Source organism: Arachis ipaensis, chromosome B05 (assembly GCF_000816755.2).
Source record: "Arachis ipaensis cultivar K30076 chromosome B05, Araip1.1, whole genome shotgun sequence".
Classification (NCBI taxonomy): domain Eukaryota; kingdom Viridiplantae; phylum Streptophyta; class Magnoliopsida; order Fabales; family Fabaceae; genus Arachis; species Arachis ipaensis.
In genome coordinates, this window is record NC_029789.2 from 28,200,208 (window position 1) to 28,207,274 (window position 7,067).

Below are 7,067 nucleotides of genomic sequence, written 5' to 3' on the forward strand. Positions count from 1 at the left end.
GCCACAAAAGAAAAAAAAATACAAAAATTCTGATAATTGTTCTTGATGTATTTTATTATAAATGAGAATGAAGGATAAAATTGGCAAAAAAAAAATTTCTTCAATTACTTCTCTAATTATAATTGCTTTTGGTGAACAGAAGTTAGAACATAAAATCACGTTTATGTTTAGAGAAAAAAATAGCCAAATAAAAAATTGAAGTGTTCAAGAAGATTAAATGTGCTTTCTATGACTCAAATGCTAAACCAAATACACTCTAAGTTTCAACGGTTAGCCTAGCTAGTTATATTAAATCTATTAGTGAGTGGTAAAATATGAAAAAATATTAGTTAAAGATAGTTATAATTGTTATTCTTTCTCTCTCTCCCTCCTTCCCTCCCTCCACACCGCATTATCGCAAGGTCTGGAGATTAATAAACTTTTCTATGCGCTATATGTGTTGGCTAATCTTTTTATGTACGATATACAAACACATCATCTAAGTAAATTATTGTAAAATCTACATATAAATAAAAAATACTATTCATAATTTCTTGAAATCTACTTGGAGTGTTTTAACCCTTAAAGCATTACATTTTCTGTTCATAATGTCCAAAGAAAACTATAAAATCCATCTTATACCTATCTTCTTTCATTAAAATTTGATAATATTTTGATTTTATATCAAATTTTAAAAAAATAGCATAACTTAATCTTTTGATTAAATCGCTTTTATTAGGTAACGGGTATCTTATCTATTTTAAAGTCTTATTTAAAAGTTTGTAATTAATTACTAATCTAGGAACTTTTTTTTTAATTTTTGAAGCGTTCATAACATAGAACTCTATACAACTCTAAGGAGACTTAAAAATAACCTAATAAATTCTTTATTTAGATACTCCTGAATTTCTTTCTTATAATCCTCTAGATATTCTTTATTCATCTGAAGGTTTTACCTTAGTGCAAATCTCCTTTTTATTAAAGTTATCTTGGTATGGTAAGGATACTTCATGTAATTTTCTATGATAATATATTTTAAGATTTAGATTATATATATATATTTTTAATTCTATTTTTTAAATCTTTTATTATATTTTAGATTTTTTTGTTTTTATATAATCTTTCACTACAAAAACTGCTAATTATGGCAATTTTTTTTATATTTATGGCGATTTGAACTGTCATTATTACCAAAAATGACAGTTTCAAAAACAACATAATCCTTGGGTCATTTTGGTAATTATGGTGGTTTTTAAAAAATTGCACAATTTCTTGAGTTAAAATGACAATTTTGTAATGGGTTAAAACAACGGTTCAAATCGCTGTTAAATCCAAATAAAATGATATTTTTTAGTTGGTTAAAATAGTGATTGAAACTGCCATTTTTACAAGATTAAAATGACATCTCATGTTGATTAAAAGGACGGTTATGAACCACCAATTTTTTACTCGAATAGGGTGGCATTTTTATTGTTTAAAAATGTTGGTTAAAAATGATCATTTTACTGGGTTAAAATAGCGTTTTAATTGTTTAAAATAGTAGTTACAAATCAACCGTAGTTTTTATGGGTAAAAATGACATTTTTTTTTGTAGTTTTAAAAGACAGTTTTAATCGTCATTTTTACCAAATTAAAATAGCAATTTTTGCTCATTTAAAATGACAGTTGAAACTGTCTTTTTGACCACGTTAAACAAATAATTTTTTGTTTAAGATTTCACAATAGCAAAACCATACACAAAATATTACATAACTCATAAATAAAGTATTAAGCATAATATATGATTTTTTAGTATCGAAAATCAAAAGTCATAACCCTTATACATAATATCAAAAATAACATGATTTTTCAATTATAAATGTCTTAACATGTAGTTCTTATTACATAAAATTTTCATTAGAAAAAGATCACCCTACTTTGTTGCTTGTTCTAAAAGACTGACTTTCTAACCTTTTTGGTGAATAAATTTTTGCTCTCTTAATACAATTTCTACAACAATAAATTAATAAGTAGAATTAATTAATTACTGCATCAATGAAGTGGAAAATCAAAGAATGAGTATCATCAGTGCCATAAACTATATTAGAAAGAGCTATATACATGGAATTTAATTTCTCAAGTTACCAAAATGTCGAGTGTTCCAAATTGGGATTTGATGACATTCGCAAGAGAAGCTACACTAGAAGGATAAAAAATATCAAGGTAGTGAAAGAGTACAAGATAAAAGAAACTATGCCATTGATTTTTAAAGAAAGTCTCTAAAATAGCATATCACTTCTCAAAATTAATTGGAAAAGCAACACAATCAGTCGCTAGGTGTCCATCAGCTTATCCTATTGCTACTTGTTCTTTATTAAAATGAATAATATGCAAATTTTCTGGTAAATTATGAATTTCCTTGACTAACAAATAAAGACTTGTGATAGCTTCATACTCATCCAAATAGACAAGACAAAGAATGTGCCGTTTATGTTAATTAATGAACTTAATTTAATAATAAATAAAATATTAATAAAACCTACTAAAAGTGAACAAGAAGGATAAAATATTTAGAATTTATAATTGAAAAAAATAAAAATTTTTAAGATAAGACACTTATCTTAAAGATTTTGGTTATAGATTGGGCAAAATGGGCAAAAGTTGAATTGGGCCTCAGGCCCATGACATATAAAATCCTCCGCTCACTCAAAGCACACTTATTTTACACCAATTTGGGGGAAGCCACGGTAGAAGGAGAAGGGGAGAAGAGGAACCCTAACACTATTCACATCCATACTTCAAATTTACATAACTTTTAATTGGAGTTTCGATTGACGAGCCATTTACGACCACACATTCATCTCGGATTTTTCTTCAATTCTATTCAAGTATTGTGATAAGAAAATTTGAAATTGATGCTCAGTTTTCTATTCTCTTCAGTTTTTCATTTTTGGGGGTATGGGTGAGTTAAAATCTTGTGATTTTGGTTATTTAGGGACACTCTAGCATGAATTTCAAGTGGGTTCCATCCCAATTTTGAGTGAATTAAGGTAAAGAAGACTAATTCTTTCATTATCCCTAATTTTAAGTAAGAACCCTATTATGAATGTTGAAATAATTATTGTGATTAGATGGAATAGAGCTTGTTTGGATTGAATTTGGGGTGAAATAGAACTAGCTTAGTGCAATTTAGTGCAGCATTAAATTCAAGGATAATTTTGATGTGAATTTTATTGGAGTTTAGACCGATAGAGGTTGGAATTGTCGAAAAAGAGTATTTTCGAGGTTGAGACTGCCATCAATGAAGGTACGAGTCTTAATTTCGGATAGACATTGTGTAATACTATGTGAAAACTTAGGTTAATTACCCTAGTATAGCATTGAACGTGGTGTGTTGATGATATGTTGTGATTTTAGCATGATTGTGTGTTTGGTGAGCTATGTATGATTATATGAGTGGAATTGAAATTGAATGTTGTGGTATAGTTGTCATTTTATTGATTGGTATAAAAATTAGGCCGGAAGCCGTGGGTGAGCTATCCCCTATGAGGTAAGCTATGGTAAGTTTCATAATTGCCATATTTTGATTTGGTTGTGGAACGATGTGGTTTTGTTAGATGATTAATGTAGTGTGATTAAATTGTTGACGGAGGTTTGGGAAGTTGGATTGTTGTGTGGAAATTGTTGAGTTAGTGTTGAATAGGTAGGAAGTGATAGATGAGTATTAAGAATGTTTAGAAATGGTTTTTGGACTGGTTTGCAATTGAATTGGGTTGAGAATTGGTAAAAATTGACAATTTAGTAATTTTGGTAAAAACAGAATTTTGACAAACTTCGACGGGTCATAACTTGGCACTCGGAGCTTAGATTTGTATGAAATTTATATTAAATTGAAGTTAGTAAAAAAAGCTTTAAAATCGTCTAAGAACCAAATAAAATGGAATTTTATAGAAGTTATGAACATTTGAAATTCGGTGTTACAAACTGAAATTTCAGATTCTGCAAAAAATAAAGAAATTTGGCTGGTGTGCATGGAAAGTTGTGTATGAGCATATGAGCACGTATAGTATGGTGCGTACGCACCCGTCAGGAATGGAAGTCTGATCTGTGCGTAGGCATAGTTGTGTGCATGGGCACATACCCTGTTTTCTTCAAAAAAACTCTGTTTTGACTGTATAGCCTTTTCGACAAGCTTGTAACCCCCTGTAAACCCCGTATGACACTCGATAACTTGTTTTTAAGCCCTGGATAGGGTGTGGCTAAGGCCAATGATTTAAATTAAATTATTTCTAGACAAACGCTTGGTTAAATCGGATGACATGGTTGCGGAGATGGTGGTTCGTCCCACCTTCGATGAGAACAGTGGTGTTATCCTGCTCACAAGGTAATGGAATTGATAATTGATAGAGATTTGGATTAATGAATCTAAGCTTGATAAATTAACAACGATTTGGGGGTTAACGAGTTTAGTAACTTATGATATTACTAAAAGACTTTGATATTGATTGATGGTGGCCTAAATGGCTGGATCGGTAAGGACGGAGGTTTATCCCGCTTGCGTGCTTATGAATAATAAAGTGATTATACTTGAAAAATGTGCCGGACACTATATCCCAAATGTGTGCTAGGCACTATATCCCTGATAGATGGTGATTATGAATATGATGAGGTTTGATTGAGAAATGATTATATTAAGTTACAATTTTGCTTGTGATCTTGGTTGTGTATGATTTGCTTCCCTTTTGTTGTATCATACTCTCTCTGTTTGTGAAGTGTGTCGGGCACTATATCCCAAGAGTGTGTCGGGCACTATATTTCAAGAGTGTAACGGGCATTATATCCCAAGAGTGTATGAGCACTATGTCCCAAAAAAATATTGGATACTATATCCCAAGAGTATGGCGAGCATTATATCCCATGAGTGTGGCGGAAACTATATCTCAAGAGTGTGACGAGCCCTTTGTCCTAAGAGTGTAGAAGTGTAACAGAGAGACAATGTCTGGGTTAGCTACCAGATGTATTGGATTTTGGCAATTTAACCGACATGTGAGCTCATGGCCAGTAGGGTAGGCATGCATCATTTGCATTTGTGTGTACTGATTGGGTGTGCATTTTATTTTTGGCTTGCCTTGTTGAATAATTGTATCTATATGCTATTTGAGCTAATTGCCTTATCTGTTCTCTCTACTTATGCATTCTTTGTATTATTTTGTATGTGTTTAAACAACTGAAAGATCCCTTATGCTGGCGATGGTGACGATGAGGGTTGTTCTTGAAGAGATGAGTTGATATGGTTGGATGATGAAGATGAGTTTGATTGATATTTGAGTTGCTTGGATAGATGTAAGGGTCGTGGCCTTGTCTCACTTGCTCCGAGTTGATATTTGGACTCCCTGGGTAGATGCAAGGGTTGTGGTTCGTTCCACTTGCTCCGAATTGAGATTGGAACCACCTGGGTAGATGCAAGGGTTGTGGTTTGTCCCATTTGCTCCAAGTTAAGGTTTGAGAACACTAGTATAACTGAGACTTAGTCTGTTTTTCTTATTTGGATTTGAAAGTACCCTAGGCTTGAACCTTGAATGATTGGAGTTTAGAATTGCCTAGCGGGTTCATATCTTTTTACATAGTCTCTATTTAGAATTATTACCCTACTGGAAACCTTTGGGTTCTCACCTGTTGTTAGATTTTGTTATTTGTAGGACGTGACGCACCTCGTTGAGTATGCCAGACTCTCTTTGGAAAGCGAAGAATCCTTTGTATTCTCTGTTTAATGTATTTTCATTCTCCACTTTTGAATACATACTTGTATATCCCTATTAGAGGTTGATTTATGGAAAAACATGTTGTATTTTATTTACTTCTGGGTTGTATTATACTTTCTAGCCGGCCTTGTCTTCGCAGGTCGAGAATAGTATTTTCTATGTATCTCCTTTGAATCTAATATATATATATATATAGCGACGACGCTGTATATCTTTGACGTTTCGAGTGAGATGCGCTTGTCATTTTGTTATTCTTTCTTCACAGGCTCTTAGCTATATTATTATCTTCCAAATATATGTATTTTGCTTTTAGGCATCATAATACCTCACCACCTCTAATTTATGACTATAACGTAAGGCTTTATGTGGTAGGGTGTTACAAAATTTCTATATATTCCTATGGCTTCAACAGTCCAATAATGTGTAGATTCATGTCTACGTTTACATCTAGATTTGAATGGACGTTCAGATGTAGTTGGAGCAATCGATAATGGCTTAGAAAAATTCAAAGTATGTGATGAATTTCTTGATGTATTGATGTTGGATAGATGACCTTATAACGGATAGATTTGCAACTGCTGACTTTTCTTCCTCGTGATACATTAGCAACTGTCGACTTGTCTAGTAATGTATTTACAGCCGCTATTAACTTGTCTTGTGAAGAATTTACAGCTTTCGACTTGTCTGGTGATGAATTGGTAGTAGTAGCTGAGTTGACTTGTGATGCATTTTCAGTTGCCGACTTGTCTAGTATGAATTTGTAGCGGGTGCTACTTTAAGTAGATTCTTGTACCTCTTTTATTTTGACATATCTATATAATAGATCAAATCAATAATCAATAAGTTAATAATAAATTTGAGTTATAACTAAATACAAACTTAATATAAATTTTGTAAGTACCCCGGATTTTTAGAAATTTGATTATGGTATTTACTTGTGATTTTAAAGGAAAAATCAATCTGATTATCTTTAATCTCTATTGAATTAATATTTATTTGAAAATAATTTGCAAGTTGATAATAAAATGGTATTTCAAAGATAATTATTTTGTGTTTAATTTGGGTTTTAAAATTACTACACTACCCATACTTTTATTAAAAATACCTACACTATCCAAACCCTAATTTAACATTAACACACACAAACCCTAGCTTACTACCACTGCCACCCTACCCTCATCCTTTCATCCATCACCCAACAAAAGAAAGAAAGAAATGAGAGAAAGGGAGCTGCGAAGAGGGGAAGGAGAGGAAAGAAGAGGGAAGAGAAGGAGAAAGGAGAGGGGGAGACGGCGCTGGCAGGAGGGATACCGCCGCGAGAGAGAGAGGCACGAGCCACCGAGTCGC